This window comes from Podarcis raffonei, chromosome 5, assembly GCF_027172205.1.
Source record: "Podarcis raffonei isolate rPodRaf1 chromosome 5, rPodRaf1.pri, whole genome shotgun sequence".
Lineage (NCBI taxonomy): Eukaryota > Metazoa > Chordata > Lepidosauria > Squamata > Lacertidae > Podarcis > Podarcis raffonei.
Window position 1 is genome coordinate 9,557,043 of NC_070606.1, and position 21,267 is coordinate 9,578,309.

General features: G+C 45.4%; 1 protein-coding gene across 4 annotated transcripts in view; it reads right to left on the reverse strand.

Moving 5' to 3' along the window:
* Window positions 1–21,267, reverse strand: part of NAT8L (N-acetyltransferase 8 like) — a 46,823-nt gene that overhangs the window by 7,100 nt on the left and 18,456 nt on the right. Inside the window, exons 3-6 of one of the 4 annotated variants that reach the window (XR_008330383.1) lie at window positions 6,036–6,222; window positions 5,733–5,785; window positions 4,903–5,049; window positions 4,201–4,380 (exon numbers count right to left, since the gene is read on the reverse strand). The exons of 2 other annotated variants lie outside the window; for them this stretch is intronic. The gene's annotated coding sequence lies outside the window, so the exon portion shown is untranslated. Of the gene's footprint in view, window positions 1–4,200; window positions 4,381–4,886; window positions 5,050–5,732; window positions 5,786–6,035; window positions 6,223–21,267 lie in introns of those variants that run through there. One more of the 4 variants, XR_008330382.1, reaches the window with a different exon arrangement.

The window sequence follows — 21,267 nt, forward strand, 5'->3', positions numbered from 1 at the left end:
CCCCCCCCGTAGGGCATAGCTTCTCGCTTGACCTTGCTATGGACCCATGGTTGGTCGCCCTGGTTGCCCAGGGGGCCTGGTAGGAGTTTTTTCCAATTGGCACCGGCCTCTTGGCTTTTTTCGCCTACCTCGTAGCAATCGTCACAACTTTCTTGGTGTTTGGCGGTTAGGCATTGGAATGTGTTGATGGTGTATGGAAGGGCAAGGTGTGGCTATCGCCTACCCCTTCCTTACGGGTATTCCGTTAAAGGAATCCGGCGTCGTGGATCCTGTCCGATGCCCTGTGTGGCGGGGGGCCATGGCACGACCCCCGGTGACATCAGGGGAGAGCTTATAGTTGTGTTTGCATCAACAGGCTCCCCCTACTGGTCGTTGACCCTCGTCAGACTCACCCCTCTCTGAGTGGGTGGAGTCAAATTTCCGGGGGTCCAATGCCTAAGCCAATACCTTCTCACATGCTGTAATCAATAAAGTTGTGGCCTTTTTCATGCCCATTAACCTAATATACTGTGTCCACGTGTCTTTATTATTCATGAGCGGGAGGCGGGTCCTCAAATCGCAATACTAGAGCAAGATATCTTCAATAACTGGAGGATGTGGCGCCTTCCTTGCTTGGGGCCTACCTGACTAGTAGGTTTCAAAGGGAATGGAAGTGCAGGAAAATCCAGATTCACAAAGAACCAGTAACTAATAGTAATAGCTGGGAAAATGAGACGGATTAAATTGCACACAGCATTCGTTGAGTCTTGGTCCCCTGCCGTTTCTCAGCTTGTCATACGGAATAGCCTGTTTCATATATGCTTGACACTGATGGAGATGCTATAGTTTTCATAGTACATCAAAATGTTATTTGTTTCCCTATAGAGCTGGTGGTTTCTTTTGTTTTTATTTTGTTTTTCTGCCTGCTCCTCAGAAACTGGCAAAACCAAAGAGATGTTCCATTGGGAGCTGCAATTTCATTTTTGCATGCTGATGATTTTTTTAAACAGATGGCGTAATGAAAACACACATGTGGCTATTTTGGCATTCTGAAATCTTTGTTCTGGTATTTTTAACGATTTACCCTCAATTTAAAATTTAAATATATATAATATTTTTTCCGACTCTACAATTCTATGATTCCACATATCTGTTTTGCCCTTTTCACAGAGGAAGGATGTAAATAAGCTAGCAGTCTTGCAAATGAACTCCAAGTCTTGCATACTACAGATTTTATAAAAATCACAGAGAGACTCTATAGAACTTTAGTGTTTGGTTTTTCTATACATTTCCAGAAAAGGACTGTTAAAAGCACAGACACGAGTTACCTATCAAAGCCAGGTTGAAACCGACAGCATCCAGGTGTATTGAAAGCTACAGAATGAACTAACTTAAGACAATTTCCCCCACAAAAGGGGAAGGAGCTGCCTGGGAAATCAACATTTTAAGCAGAGGCCACAGGAAAGCCTGTCTTCACTAAGGCCTAATTTTAATGTGATGCATGGTAATTAAGATGTTACTCTTGAAGCCTTGCATGTATCCAGTATTTCAACTGACCACCTCAGCTGTGAATGCAGTATTGGCATGCTAGAAATCTGTAGCTTGGTTGGGCATGTTATTCATGACAAAAGAAAGAAAAAACCGCAACGTAAAATCACATAGAAAAATTTTGTGCTCAACAGCGCCATCTGGTGTTGCATGTTTAAACACATTTAAAACACTGCTTTTTGACTAATGTAGCCGAGTCCATACCCGCAGTCAGAAGGCATCCAAAAGAAATCAAAACCATGCTTTAGGTTTTTAATATACCAAACTATCATGATTCACAGTTCTCACATTGAGCCATAAACTCAATCTATTTCTAGTCCCGAATCAGTAAAACCATAGTCACAAGTCCGTAAACTCCAAAAAGTTAGGACAGGATGAGCTAAAATAAAAATAAAAATCCTTGCTTCTCCTAACCCAGGAAGTATTATTATTTTTAACCCTTAGCACCAGCACCCATAGCTTTTTCAACCAAGATTTATGCATGCTTGCCACCCAAAATTTCACCATTCATATACTTGCCACAGTTTCCATTGATGGATTAAAAAACACAAAAGGAACTATTTGTGGGATTGAGTGTATGTTTGAACACTTTTAAGGATTGTATGAAATGTATGTTTGTATGCTTGTATATGTGTATTAATGATGAACTATTTTAACAATAAAAACTTATTTAAAAAAACAAAACACAATGCTTTACTTATTAACTCATGAATATAACCCAACAAGGTAGTTCATGTAGATCATAGCTCATCATATCATACACCAACAGCAGCACCATTTTAAAAATAGGTTTATTTTAGGAGAGCCCTACTAAGCAATTAGATACGTTCCCCTTCAGACCATTATCAATATGCATAGTTTTGCTAATTTTTCAAGATGTAAAATGCTGAGATATCATTTAAAGTAAGACTACATTAACATAGCACAGGATGAGAATACCTTTTATTATTTCCAGTTGCCCAGCTCAAGTGAATTCCACATTTCTCTATTACTGCTTTGAACATATCACCCCAATCCTGTTTTCTCAAGAAATTGCTTCTTAAATAGCAAACTATTTTTTTTAAAATTGTACACTCTTTACACCAGAGGATTTTACAACCCAAACAAACCACAATACAAACAAGAACATGATTTTGCTTTTCATTCATGTTCATCCCCTTCTTTTAACTCCTTGTTCTTAACCTCTTAAATCACATATTTTCCCAAATGCTCCCCTATACCTCCCTCCCCGTTCCCGTTACTTCCCTTCACCCATGTGCGATCTTCTCAACCTAATATTGCTTCCCACTGTGAGAGAGCCAAAATGCTGAGAAGTTGAACTGGCTCTCTCCCCCTAATATAGCTCCCTTCCAGTCTAGTTTTCAGAATAAGGGTAAAGGGACCCCTGACCATTAGAAACTCCCGCCGCGCTCAGAAGGCTTGCGGATAGCTGCCTGAAGCCTGGACAGCGAGAGGGGTCGGTGTGCACCGACCCCTCTCGCTCTCCAGGCTTCATCGAAAGCCTGCATTCGCCCCATAGGACGCACACACATTTCCCCTTCATTTTTGGAGGGGGGGAAAGTGTGTCCTATAGAGTGAAAAATACGGTAGTCTCTCAGCTCTGCTGCTCTGACCCAATTCAAGTTTTTTCTTCTTCTTTAAGGTTTGGACAGTAATGGAGGGAAGTTTTTTTTAAGGAAGGAGATTTCACATGCAGAGACACTTCCTCTTCCTTCTAAACCCCTGGAGGCATGAGGGCATTATGGGGAAGGAGCTGAAGGAAAAAGCCTTTAAATGAAAACAACACTAGTAAACAGGGAGAGAACCGATGGGCGCCCCCAGGAACCAGCATTGCTGGGTCGTATTGCCAGGGTGCCCCTTAATGGCTGATTCTTTCGGCAATGAGCCTTCGTTATGGTCCAGCTCTCACTTTCATACTGGGAAAACTATAGTTAAAGCCATCCCAGTAGTGATGTATGGAAGTGAAAGCTGGACCATAAAGAAGGCTGATCGCTGAAGAATTGATGCTTTTGAATTATGGTGCTGGAGGAGACTCTTGAGAGTCCCATGGACTGCAAGAAGTACAAACCTATCCATTCTTAAGGAAATCTTCCCTGAGTGCTCACTGGAAGGACAGATCCTGAAGCTGAGGCTCCAATACTTTGGCCACCTCATGAGAAGAGAAGACTCCCTGGAAAAGACCCTGATGTTGGGAAAGATGGAGGGCCCAAGGAGAAGGGGACGACGGAGGACGAGATGTTTGGACAGTGTTCTCGAAGCTACAAACATGAGTCTGACCAAACTGCGGGAGGCAGTGGAAGACAAGAGTGCCTGGTGTGCTCTGGTCCATGGGATCACAAAGAGTCGGACACGACTAAACGACTAAACAACAACAAATTGCCAGGGTGACAGTATGGTCTGTGATCTCCCCTGAGATCAGAGGTTTCTGCTGGGTGTTCAAATCATCTGTTGCAGGTGTTGGTGACAACCCATCGGCTTGCGATGCCGACAGAAAGTGACGGTGCCAGCAGTCAGTGGAAGAGGGTTACTGCGTACCTCGGAGACAGGGGATATAGAACTGGCGAAGGGACAAATGCACACGGAATCTGTTAAATTGGAAAAAGGCAAACTCCATTTTTAATACAGAAAGAGAATTTCTAATAATAACTTTGAAAGAAAGAAAGTAACGGGGGGGGGGCCTCTGGAACGTATACTGTACAAATATGCATTGCCTTTTTCTGCAAAATAGTCCGTAGAATATTCTCTGTGCCGCCCTGGAGATTTCCTTCAAGAAAGGCAGGCTCTGTAGGTGTGCTTGGTTCAGCAGGAGATGGGGGTGGTTCTTGATCTCCCCGTACCCCAAGGATGCTGGTTCTGCAGGAATTAAAAACCCACCGTGTTATTGTTTCCGCTGCCCCTCGACACCAGAATACACTGCTGTGCGCATTTCTATCCCAAAGCGTGTGGTTCTTATTTAAGCTACTGGACTCGGCTCGAAGAACATTATCTGGGAAGCCCTTCTGCTCAGCATGAAACTGCACTTAGCTACTTGTAAGGTGCAATCCTACACCCAGCTGAGGGGCCGCAAGAAGCAACGCCAGGGCCGCTCAGGTGTGCTGGTCAGGACGCCCATGGGACGTATTCTGTGTTCTGCCTGAGATGGCGGTAGGTGTGTTCCAGGTGGTGTTGGCAGCAGGCAGGGCATGGCACCATAGGATCCTAAGCTTCCATGTTTTCTGACAGATGCCCAACCAGTGCCTGAAACAATGCCAGCCCTGGGACTGGCGTGGTCAACTCCCTCCCACCATAGTCCAAGGACGAGGGAGAAAGGGAAAGCTGCCTCCTCACACACACACACCGACTGACCATTTATTCAATACCAGCAAACTTTGCTACTTCATTGCTCTTAACATCTTGCGCTTGAGATGTGAGGGTCTGGTTGGAGCTACAGAGGCAGAGCAGACGAGCGCTCTTTGTCCACAAAGCAGACGTCACGTAACTTGTGGTACGGTGCTGGTTCTGCTGTTGCCGTTCTGGCTGCTCCTGCAACACAGGAGAGGAGATCTGGAAACAGTTGCTTTGCCCTGAACGCATTTTGTACTAAAAAAAACCCAACCCAAAGCTTGCTTGCAAGCAGACACGCAGTGGATGTCGCCAAGAGTTAAGAGGAAGCTGTCATCCTTACTCTTCCACATCCAAAACATGGCTGTCCAGGTCTGACAGGACAGCGCAAGCATTAGCAAAGGAGGAGAAGCATAACAGAAAGAAAGAGAGGTGTGTAGTTGTAATCACTAGCCCAGAGCTTCCCCAACTTGGGTTTCCAGCTGCTGTTAGACTACAACTCCCATCATCCCTAACTAAATAGGAGGCATAGGCAAATTCAGATGTTTTGTGACTACAACTCCCACGATCCCTAGCTAACAGGACCAGTGGTTAGGGATGATGGGAATTGTAGTCCCAAAACATCTGGAGGGCCGAGTTTGCCTATGCCTGCTAAACAGGACCAGTGGTCAGGGATGATGTGAATTGTAGTCCAAAAACAGCTTGAGACCAAAGTTTGGGAAACCCTGTACTAGCCTGTCTGTGGTCTTTCATTCTCCATATGCTTCCTGCTGCCAGTCCTAATGTCCAACCCAAAGAACAGCCAAGTTATATCAGCACAAAGCATGTGGCCTGACCCCCTTCCCTTCCTCCTAGCCCCACACCATCCATTGGCAGAAACCTACCTTGGCTCTAGAAGCCAACACTGGAAGGTGCTGTGGCTACTCTTTTTCTCCACCTGAAAAGATAGAAAAGAAATAATCTGCACTAGCTTCAAGAATCAACCTCTACTTTCCCCTTATTCTTTCAGGAATCTACTCCTCCCCCAGGCTCATCTCCTCCTGCCGCCAACCATCAAACACGTCCACTGTAACCCATGAAAAACACAGCCTATGTCCACTTATCCCCAACATCTCACACTACAGTTATGGACTTTCAGGCTGCCCAACCCATTAGCATGCCGACTGCACAATAACCATTGTACTTACCAGTTGGAAGCTGATGGATGCCTGTCGTCTGCAGCAGAGAGCTTCATACTTGGCCCAGCATCCTGGAAACCCCACATGTCTGAAGGGTCTAGGAGGTCATGGCTAGTGAAAGGTCCACGGTGAGTGGAAGCCATCACCATAGCTGCTGTCTGGGGGGTGTTTTCTCCTCCGTCAGTGCTAATGACTTCTGCAAACAAAGAAGGCCTCTCTACACAACCACTCTGATGCAATTAATGCACAGTGTCCAGGAAGCAAAACGTACACCGTTGAGACATGTTATGTGTGAAATACGGTTCAGGCCCAACAATGGAACCGATGGGATTCTAAGATGGGTACCCGGTAGAAAGTAATCCCATTTCCATTTTGATATTACCTAACAAACACCCCCCCCCCCCCGGAAGAACCGTCATACGACCTATAGCAAGTGAGTTTGGAAAATAAACTGTGTGGAAATAAAAATATCAGCTAAAGCCTTTGTTTTTTGAAATATCTGAAAAGAAAACAAAATGCTCTCTTGTGACACAGTTTTTAATCGGGATCCGCCATTATGAGACAGACTATGTTGTATTCTAAGTCATGTTTGTATTCTAAGTCTGACTTGGCAAATCTTCCCTTGAAGGCTAATTTATGGTGCAACTTGTCTGGGAAAATTAATGAGCAAACGCCTAGATTTTATTTCATCGGAACTGAGAAAGATGGCGTCTGCCACCCGAGGAGGACTTTTGGATCAGCGTGTGAAGATTTATTGCAAACAAAAGACTTACCAGCTTTAAATAAAGTTCACACAGAAGCATAATATTGCTTACTTTAACTTGCCTGTGGAAACAACTCAGGGGCTATTAAGAAGAAAAAGGATAACAACAAGAAGATTGAAAGATGGGACAGGTGAACACTAAAAGCAGCAGAAATATGAGATGATTGGACCCTACTGAACTCGAAGCATAGGAAGCCCCAACAAAAATTTATAATTTGGCAAAATATTTGGACTTTATGATATGTATTGGTATAATTTGGAATAATTAATGTGATATGATTGGATTGTTAAATGGAAAACTTAATAAAAATTATTATTAAAAAAAGAGAAAGTAATCCCATTTCCCACATCGTCAGATTGGAATAAACATCAAACTCTCACCAAGATGAAGAGAAGAGTTTGGATTTGATATCCCACTTTATCACTACCCTAAGGAGTCTCAGCGGCTAACAATCTCCTTTCCCCTCCTCACTCACAACAAACACACTGTGAGGTGAGTGAGGCTGAGAGACTTCAGAGAAGTGTGACTGGCCCAAGGTCACCCAGCAGCTGCATGTGGAGGAGCGGGGAAGCGAACCCGGTTCACCAGATTACGAGTCCACCACTCTTAACCACTACACCACACTGGCTCTCTGATGCTTCCATGCATCTCGGATGTCCCAAACGATTTGATGGTATAGCCTGAAACTGACCCAAATGTCCTTATCAAGCCATGCTCTCAAGAACTGAGGGAGCTTTTTTTCGCGTAAACTCCTAGTCATGTTTGGCGGTTATGTGGTCTCCTTTCTGATCTCAGTGGGAGGGTGAGGAGAGGGCCTCCCCATCTTAGGCACTGCCTTCGGAGTGAGCCTCAATCTCTCCCACCACTATAATTACTGAAGAAAACAAGATACAAAGCTGCCTGAAATTCAATTGTGTAGAGCTGGCCCCAATTCTCGAGTGAGTCACTGGTGGCAATTTTAATTCTGATTCACTGTACACAGGCACACAAAGTCGCATCTTTCACCAACACTCAGGGGTGTGTGTGTGTGTGGTTTGTTCTTCAATAGGCCTCAGTGTAGCACCATTGGCAAATTTTAAGGCCAGATTGCTTGTGCCTGGTGGTCTCTTAGTGTAGGTACATTGAAAGAAAAAAAGAGAGAGAGAGAGAGAGAGAGAGAGAGAGACTAAGAGAAGAGAATAGGACCAGCAGCCAAACATTATCTAAGACAAATCTGACAATTCCTGTATAATTAAGCTCTTTTACACCTTTCATTCAATTTTGCAATGCAAATTGCAGTCCGGGTGTAATAGTCCTGGCAGTTATGAATTTCAAACATTTGCTAAATCTTGGGTCTCCATCGTCTGAAGTGGCATATATAGTCAGCACTGCCAGCTTTTCTTCTCTGCAGTACCCATGACAATTTCTAAGATTTCCCTAAGATTTCTCCCTATTTTATTCTCAACAATCCCTCAAGTTAAGGCTGAGAGTGAGTGCCTAGCCGAAGGTCACCCAAGGGGCTTCATGGCTGAGTGGGCGATTAGAAGCCTGGTCTCTTTCCCAGGTCCTAGTGCAGGGCTCTAACCACTACACCACACTGTCTCTCACTACATTTTACTGCCTCAACTGAGAAGCTGGGCTGGAAATCATCTGCACACAGAGTTGTCACCTCCCAGTTATCGCCAGAGAAATCTATTTCAATTTAAGCACATGAAAAAGGATAATTCACAATATGGAGCATCGTAAATGAATTCTACCTCAGACTCCTTGCCACCAACACCAAAAGGCGTGGGCTTAAGTTTGCTCATTTTCTAGGTCTTTCCAACAAAATATGAGCGAGAAGGAATCCCCCCCCCCCAGATCAGATTGTCTGTTGACTCAGCCCTTCCTTTCTCTTCCTCTTCTGCTATTGTTGTTGGCTACACACACGCGGCTTGGTTCACTCGCTTGAGTCATTCAGGACTACTACGATGACAGTCCTGCTGGGGAATTCAAACCTTGGCAGTCTTCCGTTCCCGTTTTTAATTTCACCCACCCAAATCCCTGCGCAGGTTGTTCCAAGTGATGCCTTCTCACTGCGGCAGGCAGCCGCTATGCTTGCATTTTGAAAAGCGCACATAACAGGGGCCCAAAATAGTGGTGTTTGAAATTATTAACCATAGTTTTCTTCTGGAGTGATTCAGGGAGTTGGAGGCACTGCTCCTGCCTGCAGCGTCATCACCAGACAGTAATTTTAGGAGACTGACGCTTGGCTCCATAGCTTTGGGCTCCATTCTGTCTCCTATGCTATTTTAACATCTATATGAAACTGTTGTGGTGAATGGGACATTAAAGGTAAAGGGACCCCTGACCATTAGGTCCAGTCGTGACCGACTCTGGGGTTGTGGCGCTCATCTCGCTTTATTGGCCAAGGGAGCCGGCGTACAGCTTCCGGGTCATGTGGCCAGCATGACTAAGCCACTTCTGGCGAACCAGAGCAGTGCATGGAAACGCCGTTTACCTTCCCGCTGGAGTGGTACCTATTTATCTACTTGCACTGTGACGTGCTTTCAAACTGCTAAGTTGGCAGAAGCTGGGACCAAGCAACGGGAGCTCACTCCGGCGTGGGGATTCGAACCGCCGACCTTCTGATTGGCAAGTCCTAGGCTCTGTGGTTTAACCCACAGCGCCACCTGCATTAGGGGACACTTGGGGAGCGGTAATACCTCTGGTGGCTCCTAGAAGCTGTCAGCCTGGCTGGCTAAACCAGATAAGGGTAGCCAAGTGGTCTGAGACGCTGGGTGAGCGAGGGACTTCTGCTGCATGTGAAGAAAGGATCTGGCGGATTAAGCAGAGGAGACCAAAAATGGGTCCAATGATCAAGGAGGAGATTTCTGCACTGGCTGTAGGGGGAAATTAGGAGCAGGTGGGGCTCGTCAACCTGAGAAGGTACGTAGTCCATCTATGACATCAGGCAAACTTGGCCCTCCAGCTGCTTTGGGACTACAATTCCCATCATCCCTGACCACTGGTCCTGTTAGCTAGGGGTGATGGGAATTGTAGTCCCAAAACAGCTGGGGGGCCAAGTTTGGCTATGCCTGATCTATGTGAAGGAATAATAAGGAGTAAACCCTACAAAAATCCCGAGTGAAGGCCCCAATAATATTCTTTCTTTCTTTCTTTCTTTCTTTCTTTCTTTCTTTCTTTCTTTCTTTCCCACCCATCTGGCTAGGTTCCCCCAGCCACTCTGGGTGGCTCCCAACTGAGTATTAAACAGAATAAAACATCAAACATTAAAAAGTTCCCCAAACAGGGCTGCCTTCAGATGACTTCTAAAAGTCAGATAGTTGTTTATTTCCTTGACATCTGAAGGGTTCCACAGGGTGGGCGCCACCACCGAGAAGGCCCTCTGCCTGGTTCCCTGTAACCTCACTTCTCGCAGGGAGGGAGCCGCCAGAAGGCCCTCGGAGCTAGACCTCAGGCTGGATGATGGGGGTGGAGACGCTCCAAGATGGTTGGATGTCGCCTCTTTCCAGTAACTTGTACAGCCAAGCTGGTGGCAAAACTATTGCTCTGCTTTCCTTTGGACCACATCAGCGAGGCTTGGGGGCGGGCAGAGTACAGTATACAAATAATGACGAAAATAGAAAAGCACTGCACAGTACTTTTCTCGGAATTACAAGGGAATTCTTTGTTAGCTCAGTCAGGTGAAATTCCGGAGAGGTTTCCCACATTCATGCATGCGCTCAGCCAGTGAGCTTATAGCACTTCGCTGCTTTGCACAACATCAGCAATGGACGCTAAAATCATCTGCCTCAAAAGATAGACGCTGTTTCTTTCCTGCTTTGCACAGGTAATTCCTATGGCTCCTTAACCAGGTGTTAAGAGATAAGAATGATGCAACATAGCAAACAACTCATTTGTCGCAAGGCCAAAGTTCCTCTCACAATGCTTAGACGCTCCTGCGGCGCTTTTTCAAACTGCTTTGACCTTTTCGTATTTTCAAAGACAGTCAACAAGACTGCTGCTTGGGGGTGTATTTTTACAGCTCCCAGTGAGAAATGGGACGTACCAGCCATGTTAAATTTATGTCAAGCTGGAAAAGAAGGATGTCTACGGGGTGCGCCCATCTGCCGCACAATGAGTAGAGCTGATATGGCAGGTCTGTGCCTCTGCCTTTGATATATGTTTCCGCCATCAGTCAGGTCGCAACTACGCAACGGTCTGGGTTGAAAACATTTGCACATTTCAGATGAGACCGTTGCATCGCATCAATGCTATGTGAAGCTGCTGCCCCCTCCTCCCTGAGTGTGAGGCCACCCCCAGGGTTGTACAGTCCCTGAAGACCCCTTAACATTGAGAGATACCGAATTTTTCGCTCCATAAGACGCACATAGTTTTTAGAGGAGGAAAACAAGAAAAAAAATATTCTGAACGAAACAGTGGATGTATGATTTTTGTGGTTCATGCTGTGGCCACAGACATGATATGTGATTTGACGGCGAGTTTGGGGTAGCCCAATTCAAAAATCCTGAGAATCCATGTGGATCCGTGCCATTGCGGCCCCACGAAACAGTGGATGTGTGATTTTTTGATGCAGGCTATAGCCATGGACAGAGGGATGTGGGCGGTGCTGTGGGTTAAACCACAGAGCCTAGGACTTGCCAATCAGGTCGGCGGTTTGAATCCCCACCATGGGGTGAGCTCCCGTTGCTCGGTCCCTGCTCCTGCCCACCTAGCAGTTCGAAAGCACATCAAAGTGCAAGTAGATAAATAGATACCGCTCCGGCGGGAAGGTGAACGGTGTTTCCGTGCGCTGCTCTGGTTCGCCAGAAGTGGCTTTGTCATGCTGGCCACATGACCTGGAGGCTGTACGCCGGCTCCCTCGGCCAATAAAGCGAGATGAGCGCCGCAACCCCAGAGTCGGTCACGACTGGACCTAATGGCCAGGGGTCCATTTTCCTTTACCTTTTATAGCCGTGGACATGCTATGTGATCTGATGGTGAATTTGGGGTGACCCAGTGCAAAATTCCTGAGGATCCACGTGCTTTTACCTCCCCCCTCCCAGGCAGCCTCCTTTATATCTAGAGTCCCTTATCCCTCCCGATCGCTTGCCAATCAGCTGCTCAGCGGTTTTGTTTCAACACCCCCTACCCTCTTTCTAAAAAAAAAAAAGGCATGATCTGTTTTTTGCCCCTGGGCAATTCGGCTCCAGGGACCACGCATTCACTCCATAAGAGAGACATTTCCCCTTACTTTTTAGGAGGAAAAAAGTGCGTCTTATGGAGTGAAAAATACGGTAACTGTGGAAGCAAAGAACCTTTTATACATATACAACTGACAAGCCTGATCTTTCAGATCCATTGCGTAATGAATAGAAAAAGAAGAGTTTGGATTTGATATCCCGCTCTATCACTACCCTAAGGAGTCTCAAAGCGGCTAACATTCTCCTTTCCCTTCCTCCCCCACAACCAACACTCTGTGAGGTGAGTGAGGCTGAGAGACTTCAGAGAAGTGGGACTAGCCCAAGGTCACCCAGCAGCTGCATGTGGAAGAGCGGGGAATCAAACCCAGTTCACCAGATTACGAGTCTACCGCTCTTAACCACTACACCACGAGCAGGTTTTGAGATGGTGCAGGTATTTGACCACTGTTAACAAAACAGAAGGAAAATGCCTTTTAGAGAGATTTGCCCTTGGGCAAAGCACCAGGGAGAGACAAGTCATTACCTGGTGGTTGTTTTTTTATTCCATACTGTCCCAGCCTGGTGGGCTCCAATGAGCCACTTCCGTTTATTACAGTAAATTCAACTTGAATATTGCCAGCTGGCTGGACATTTTGTATTTTAGTTCCCATCTTTAATAAAGGCAGTTGAGATGTTCCTCCAAGACTATTGCCCAAGAAGACTTCTTGATGTTCCCCCAAAAATATATACAGTACATGACATCTTTTTAGGTAAATTAGGACAAGGGGTTGAAGACAGCTAGGTCTAGCTCCAGGCAGCTTTTCATTGGTCCTGGTAATCACAGTTTGGCTTAAAATGTAATGTGAATCAAACCATTCTCCAACATAAATGTTATCGTTCAGGAGCTTTCCCCTCCCCTTCATGCAGGTGACACGACCCTATTATACCAAGGTGCACCATTTTTTTAGAAGAAGCAATAGGTTTTGTTGCTAAAACCACAACTTGCTCAGTGCAACAATCTGGGGGTAGCTCTAGAAGAGACAAGCTGGATATAATCCAAAGTAAAATGAGCAAAACAGAGTCATCAGTTTATGCACCAATGACACCAAAGTAAAAACCAAAACAATACCAGTAAAAAGAAGAAATATCAGAGCTAATGGCCACCTCTAGAGCAGGAAGTCCGCCATCACCCATCAATCACAGTGTTGCCGTCTGTCAATGTCACGCTTTCTAATGTTAATAATGTTTCAACTTATATATGTTATACGCCACTCTCTGAGCAGTGAAATATTTAAGGCAGTGGTAGGCAACTTATGAGACGCGGGTGGCACTGTGGGTTAAACCACAGAGCCTAGGGCTTGCCAATCAGAAGGTCAGCGGTTCGAATCCCCGCGGCGGGGTGAGCTCCCATTGTTCGGTCCCAGCTCCTGTCAACCTAGCAGTTCAAAAGCACGTCAAAGTGCAAATAGATAAATAGGTACCACTCCGGCGGGAAGGTAAATGGCGTTTCTGTGCGCCACATGACCCGGAAGCTATACGCCGGCTCCCTCGGCCAATAAAGCGAGATGAGCGCCGCAACCCCAGAGTCGGCCACGACTGGACCTAATGGTCAGGGGTCCCTTTACCTTTATGTTCTTACATGCACTGCTGAGTCCCAAATAATGCACACAATTCACAATTCAACGGAAGTAGGCTGCCGTTCTCTAAATTCACGCATTCATAAATCCATGATTCTATACTAAAAAACAAAACAAAAACTGCCTAATGTGAGACCTACATTTAGCAAAACTCTGTTTTCAGGCCTGCAGAATAAAGCAGCTTGGGCACAACGTTGTAACTTTCAAAGCAGTGTTACTAAATTTCCTCCATTACATAATTTTTTACAAATCATGCCAAAATGGATTTAGGATTCTGAAGAATTCTAAGTCCTCTGTCTGGTATATTAAATCTGAACGTGAAAGAGCTGCTTATCAATGGGAAATAACACCCCCTGTTCTGTTTAGACCTGGTTTTACTCTGCTTAGATGGCAAACTGTGAGCACGCAGCTATTTAACGTGACAACAACAAAAGATTGCCTGCGTAGGTAAACAGGGCCAGGTCCAAGACAATGTGTGCCATGCCCTCTTTTTACATATTCTTCACACAACTCAGTCAGGGAATAGATTAGTTGGGGAGTTTCAAAATTAGACGGCTGTGCCTTGCTTGTCTTTGTGAGTTACACCGTAATGGGTGAGAAAATGTCTGACCGAACTTTGCCCCCCCCCCCGGGTTGGCACTGTTTATCTCTATTGTACACATTGATGGGACGCGGGTGGCGCTGTGGGTTAAACCACAGAACCTAGGGCTTGCTGATCAGAAGGTGGGCAGTTCGAATCCCCGCGACGGGGTGAGCTCCCGTTGCTCGGTCCCTGCTCCTGCCAACCCAGCAGTTTGAAAGCACGTCAAAGTGCAAGTACAGTGGTACCTCGGGTTAAGTACTTAATTCATTCCGGAGGTCCGTTCTTAACCTGAAACTGTTCTTAACCTGAAGCACCACTTTAGCTAATGGGGCCTCCCGCTGCCGCCGCAGCACGAATTCTGTTCTCATCCTGAAGCAAAGTTTTTAACCTGAAGCACTATTTCTGGGTTAGCGGAGTCTGTAACCTGAAGCCTAGGTAACCTGAGGTACCACTGTAGATAAATAGGTACCACTCCGGCGGGAAGGTAAACAACGTTTCCGTGCGCTGCTCTGGTTTGCCAGAAGCGGCTTAGTCATGCTGGCCACATGACCCGGAAGCTGTACGCCGGCTCCCTCGGCCAATAAAGCGAGATGAGTGCTGCAACCCCAGAGCCAGCCACAACTGGACCTAATGGTCAGGGGTCCCTTTACCCTTTGATGCATTTATCCAAGCTCTATTAAGGATGATGGTGATTATAATGATCACTATTACTGTTTACCTGCACAGGTCCTGGAGCAGGGTTGGAGAGGAAATATCTGCTCCTGACTGCCCCTCTATTCTCCAGAGGCCTTTCTTATTCCCTCCCTTTAGCTCCATCTACTTTCTTGTTCTCTCCATCACATATTCTTTTCGTTCCACCCTTTCCACCCTCCTCCTTCTCTCATTTTCTCCGCTTCTATCCAGCCACCAACCCTCCCCTCTGCTCCCACACTTTCTCACCTCCTCCAACCAACCTAACTATAGCAGCCTAACTCTCCTCTCCCACCTCCCTGATGTAAGTGTTTGGATACGATTTTTAAATTTCTCACTCCGAGGGATACCCAGAGTTTGACTGTCTGGCTTTGTTACTGATGTTTGTGAGCGGCACCGGAGACATTTTCAGGCTGAAGAGAGGGGGTGAAATGCTTCATGTTTCTGCCACTTGAATAGTATGCGGTACAAAAAATATTCACGTCTCGGAACAGTGAAGGTTGGGCAAGGTCCTGAAAGCACTGAGTTGTGTTCACAGGTTAGCGGAAATAAAAAATAAACCGGACCCAAGAAACCATGTGGAAAGGAGCAGTATTTTTTTTTGAAGGAGTAATAATAATAATAATAATAATAATAATAATAATTTTTTATTTATACCCCACCCATCTGGCTGGGTTTCCCCAGCCACTCTGGGCGGCTTCCAACAGAATATTAAAATGCAATAACCTATTAAACATTAAAAGCTTCCCTAAACAGGGCTGCCCTCAGATGTCTTCTAAAAGTCTGGTAGTGGTTTTTCTCTTTGACATCTGGTGGGAGGGCGTTCCACAGGGCGGGCGCCACTACCGAGAAGGCCTTCTGCCTGGTTCCCTGTAACTTCGCTTCTTGCAATGAGGGAACCGCCAGAAGGCCCTTGGCACTGGACCTCAGTGTCCGGGCAGAACGATGGGGGTGGAGACGCTCCTTCAGATATACTGGACCGAGGCCGCTTAGGGCTTTAAAGGTCAGCACCAACACTTTGAATTGTGCTCGGAAACGTACTGGGAGCCAATGTAGGTCTTTCTGGACCGGTGTTATATGGTCTTGGCGGCCGCTCCCAGTCACCAGTCTAGCTGCCGCATTCTGGATTAGTTGTAGGAGAGTTAGTGGGGATCCCTCTGTAGCGGGCTTCTCTGGGATCCTCAGTGAGGAGATCTGATCACTGGTGTGCGAAGGGGTGGAGCAAGAGGATGCGGTGGGAACGGGCCGCCACGGGTGTCACCACTGAGGGGGTTGACAAACTGCCGGGTGGCACTTGCCTGAGCCACGTGTCTCTCCTGGCAGTGATGTGGTGGCTTGGGCACCCGCAGCCTCTGCACTGCCCCAAACGGTCTGCCCACCGCCCACCTGTCAACTGTAGGGCAGCCGAGTGAGAGGAGGCAAGCAGACTCCGCAGAGGCCCCGCCGGGCATCCTGCCCTGGACAGCCCCACCTCTGGGCACAGGGCACACACGTGACCCCAGACGCCCGATCGGCTTGCTCCGCCGCTGGGTATGGGGCATTGCAGCAGCCCTGCGGGGCCCCTTCCTGTCTGCCAGCAGGGCCATTCGAAATGTGAGCGGAGCCGGGTCAGAGGGAAGAAAGAGGGAGAGAGGGAGGCAGGCAGAGGAGGATGAGAAAAGGTGGAAGAGAATAGACTCTACCCCAGTGACTGAGGAGGAAGTCACTGGAGGAGCCCAAAAGGTGACCAAATGCATTTTTTTTGGGTTTCTGATTGATGGTGCCTCCCAGATTCAGAGGCACTGATATAGCTCCCTGCCAAGGCCACAAGGGAACCTAGGTATTCTCTCTTTTTTTGGGAAAAAGTACCATATTTTTTGCTCTATAAGACGCACCAGACCACAAGACGCACCCAGTTTTTGGAGGAGGAAAACAAGAAAAAAAATATTCTGAATCTCAGAAGCCAGAACCGCAAGAGGGATCGCTGCGCAGTGAAAGCAGCAATCCCTCTTGCTGTTCTGGCTTCTGGGATAGCTGCGCAGCCCGCATTCACTCCATAAGACGCACAAACATTTCCCCTTACTTTTTAGGAGGGAAAAAGTGAGTCTTATAGAGCAAAAAATACGGTAGGTTCTCAGGAGGACCTTTTTCTCAAATCCTGTCCTAGCAAAAGAGAAACGTATTCTGATTGAGTAAATGTTTGTGTTCTTTTTACAAGATTCTCTGTGTGGTTATTTAAGGGGGAAATACCAGGAGAATCCCATCTGTGTTAAAGCACCCTGGATTACTTAAACAATAAGGTGAAAACCAGCCCCTCAAAGCTTCCCTTTTAAAGCTGTGAAAAGGATGCACTCTGCTGAACTCAAAGACATGAGGAAGGAAGAATAACATCTCATAAGTATATCCTTCTCCTAGCATCTATACACATCCCTACAAAATTAGATGTGTCTTGTGTTTATTTTTAGACTGTAAGCCTGTGGGCAAATCTGTCTAGAAATTGTAGGCATTTCATAAGTAAAAGTTTAAAATACAAATAAAATACGACATCTAGTTCAGGTATTAACAGGCTCTGAAGGAACCAGGTGGCTTTCTGCTTGCTCTTTCTTGCCAAGCGACTTCCTAAACCCAACAAAATTTGATCTCCCATTCCAGGCTTGTTGGAAGTCACAGTGGACCTTTGTTACTTTTGCAAGTCAAGCCAGCTGTCCAGTTCTCATGTTCAGAACTGCCCCCCCCCGAACTAGAACATCCTAAAGAGATTAAGTTTTGCTGGCTGCTATGGAGCCAGGAGGGAAAATGTAACCCTCATTTCAGTGGGCAACATTTTGCAACTCAGACATCAAATGCTGCGCATTGGTTTTGGAACGGACTTCCAGAACGGATTAAGTTTGAGAACCAAGGTACCACTGTATAATAAATACAAATACTTAGCAATTGGCTGAGACATGAAAAGAGTGAAGTGAGCAAACCTCAGTGGCTTTTCCACTGAGATGGGAAGAAAGGATTGAGAAAGCAAGAAAGGGTAGTATCTGGTTATGAGTTACTACTTCTTCTTCTCCTTTTACATTATCAGTATAAAACTGCAGATTGTTAGATTTCTGAAAAACCTGATCTTGCAGTGCAATCTTATGGGCCTCACTCTCAGATACAGCCCAAGGCCCCAAATGACTCGCCTATAAAACCACAGTAACAGTAAGTTCAAGTCTGAAGCAAATGGGATTGCTTGCATTATATACAGTGCAAACGAGCAACTCAGTTTTGTTGTAACATGGCTTGGAACCGGGGAGGGGGGGCGGGGGGGGGGAGAGAGAATCATATTCCAGATACATTAAGGAAATAGCTCAGCAGAATTATACCTTGAAAGCAGTTGCAGATGGCAGTTTCAGATAACTATACATATATGCGAAATTTGAGAAAGTGCTTACATAGAGCAGATATGCAAATGGTTTTTAAAAAGAACAAGCCATTTTAGAAGTGGCTATCTTTAAAGAAAATCCACATCTTATTTCACTATATGACATATAGTCAGGAATGCAGTACTGTTTTCAAAACCACAACCTTTTCTGGAATTTGCTATGTTCAGGAAACGGGCTCACGCACTTGTCAAAAGAAATCACTGTCAAATCAATTATAAAATGCATTTTAATATGCTGCAAGTTCACTTCCCAGTACCATGATCCTGACTATTGCCTGCAAAACCCCCCCTCAAATCGACATAATCCAAAACAGCCTTACTCCCTTTAATAGAAGTAACGTTTTTTGTTTCTTTTAGGAGAACCGCAATTCAACTGCTTTAACAACTTTGCATTGGACACAAGAACACTGGTTCTCTATTGGCGTGTACATTCCTACAATATATTTTGCTTTCAGACTGAAAGGGGAACATGTGAGAGACTGCAAGTATAAAACCTTGATATTCAACATTCCTTCCATGGAGGCACAAAATAGAAAACACAAAAAAGTATGTTTCTGTTAAGGTAAAGGTAAAGGGACCCCTGACCATTAGGTCCAGTTGTGACCGACTCTGGGGTTGTGGCGCTCATCTCGCTTTATTGGCCGAGGGAGCCGGCGTACAGCTTCCGGGTCATGTGGCCAGCACGACTAAACCGCTTCTGGCAAACCAGAGCAGCGCACGGAAATGCCGTTTACCTTCCCACTGGAGCGGTACCTATTTATCTATTTGCACTTTGACATGCTTTCGAACTGCTAGGTTGGCAGAAGCTGGGACAGAGCAATGGGAGCTCACCCCGTCGCGGGGATTCGAACCACCGGCCTTCTGATCGGCAAGCCCAAGAGGTTCAGTGGTTTAGACCACCGTGCCAACCACATCCTAGCAGACAGAGCCACTGATAGGTGGACTGGAGGCAGAGGCTCCAAAGGTCTCAGTCCACCTCTAGCCTCTGTTGGGGCAAGTGCCTCACTTAGGAGCTCTCCATGGTGCTGAAACAAATTGCCTGGCCTGCCTGGCCCTGCGGAAATCAGACCCCGAGCTGAAAAGCATTCCCCAATCCTCCTCTGCTTCCACTTCTCGAAGAGTGGAGCTTCAAGGCAGAGGGCGGCATTCTGCTTTCTTTCAGCTTTTCACTGCAGAGCTACAGTTGGCACGAGGCACAACCGTCACCCTTGCCAGCTTTCCTTCCCCCAGAATCATCTGGAGGGGCTGGGGCTGCCTGAAGCTACCACAACAACACATCTGCTCTATAGTAAAAAGTTAAAAGGAAAGAAGTTGCAAGGAGTCAGGGGAGGCTGCTGTGGCGCCATGTTCTTGTGCCCCATGGTTCAGCCCCCAAGGATGAACAGAATACTTTGTATACGTAAGTGGCTTGTAATGTTGGAAGCATGTGGTAAATCATGAAGATTTCTTTGGATCACGTTTGGTGGAGCCAGCAGTCAAAGCCAGGTCTTCTTCTCTCTTTTTTTATAATAATATTTATTAGTTTTCCAACAAATTGAACACAACACTACAAAAACCAAAAAAGAAAAAATATACAATACAATACAATACAAAAAAAACACACTGCAAAACACTAACATACAACTAAGAAAACAAAACAAAAACCATTTAAAACACAGCCCAATTTCAATATTTTATCTTTCTTTCACTAATTTCCACGACCTCCTCACACCTCCCTTTTTGTATTCCACTTCTATTAATTGTTTCAGCAATTCCTTTCCATCTTCCCCTGTTTTCTATCCTATAATTGTCTTAACACATTCTAACCTTATTTTTCCCTTTAATGCTCTAATAATCTATTTATACTTAATTTCTTATAACATTTCTACTAAAGCCATATAACTTCATTCCAACATTTTTCTAACATTCATTAATTTTACCAAAGCCAGGTCTTCTGACTCAGATTAAAGGTGTAACAACCAGATGCAATATGTTATGGCTTAATTTTGCTAATGAGTAATTGTCAGATCAAGTTCACTGATACTCCACATGCCTTCAAATAAAAAAAATAAATTGATTTTATTATTTATTTAGTTGCGCCAGAAGCGGGACACCATACAATAAGGGTAAGGGGTAAAGAAACCCAAAAAATGCAAGGAAGTATAAAAGCAAGCAGCACGTTTTTCTTCGTTAAAAAATGCAGGTAAAAATTAAAACCAGAAACTCTTAAGGATTCTCTAAAAGTTGCCTTAGGAATCATACTACCCTGAGACACAAATTTTGCAAACTCATTCAGTTAAGCAGTTAATTTCATGACCCGGAAGGCTGTATGCTACTCTGAAGACCATCCTGGGATGGAAGCAATCAAGGGGCAAAGAAATCCGCTTCGTTTTTTCTCTACAAAAATTACACAACAGTAACGAATGCAGTATAGTTTCTAACTCTTTCCTAGTACTTTGGCAAACATGATTTTGCATGGTTCCAGTTACAGATAGGTAGCCGTGTTGGTCTGCCATAGTCAAAACAAAAAATTTTTTTTCCTTCCAGTAGCACCTTAAAGACCAACTAAGTTAGTTCTTGGTATGAGCTTTCGTGTGCATGCACACTTCTTCAGATACATGCACACGAAAGCTCATACCAAGAACTAACTTAGTTGGTCTTTAAGGTGCTACTGGAAGGAAAAAAAATTTTTTGTTATGATTTCGCATGGAATGCCATTAAAATGTTGTCCCGAAATCTTACACATTCCTTCCAAAATAGTTGAGGAAGAACATTACAGCAACTTCATGTAAATGCATTCCTATATATAATGACCCTAAGTAATTAGCTCCTTGTGGAACTACTTTAGAACAAATATTCTGGGCAAAGGCAGTTGTTGAGTTAATGTTATTGGGTTCTGCTCATTAGTATATTTGGTCCATTGTGCCAGAAGATATTTTGCCTTATTCAAGTTCAAGTTGGGGGTGGGCGGGGCGGAATACAGTACTGATAAAGCAGAAGTATAAAATTTGTTTTCCAGGGAATTATTCTAATCAATGCTATAAGAATCT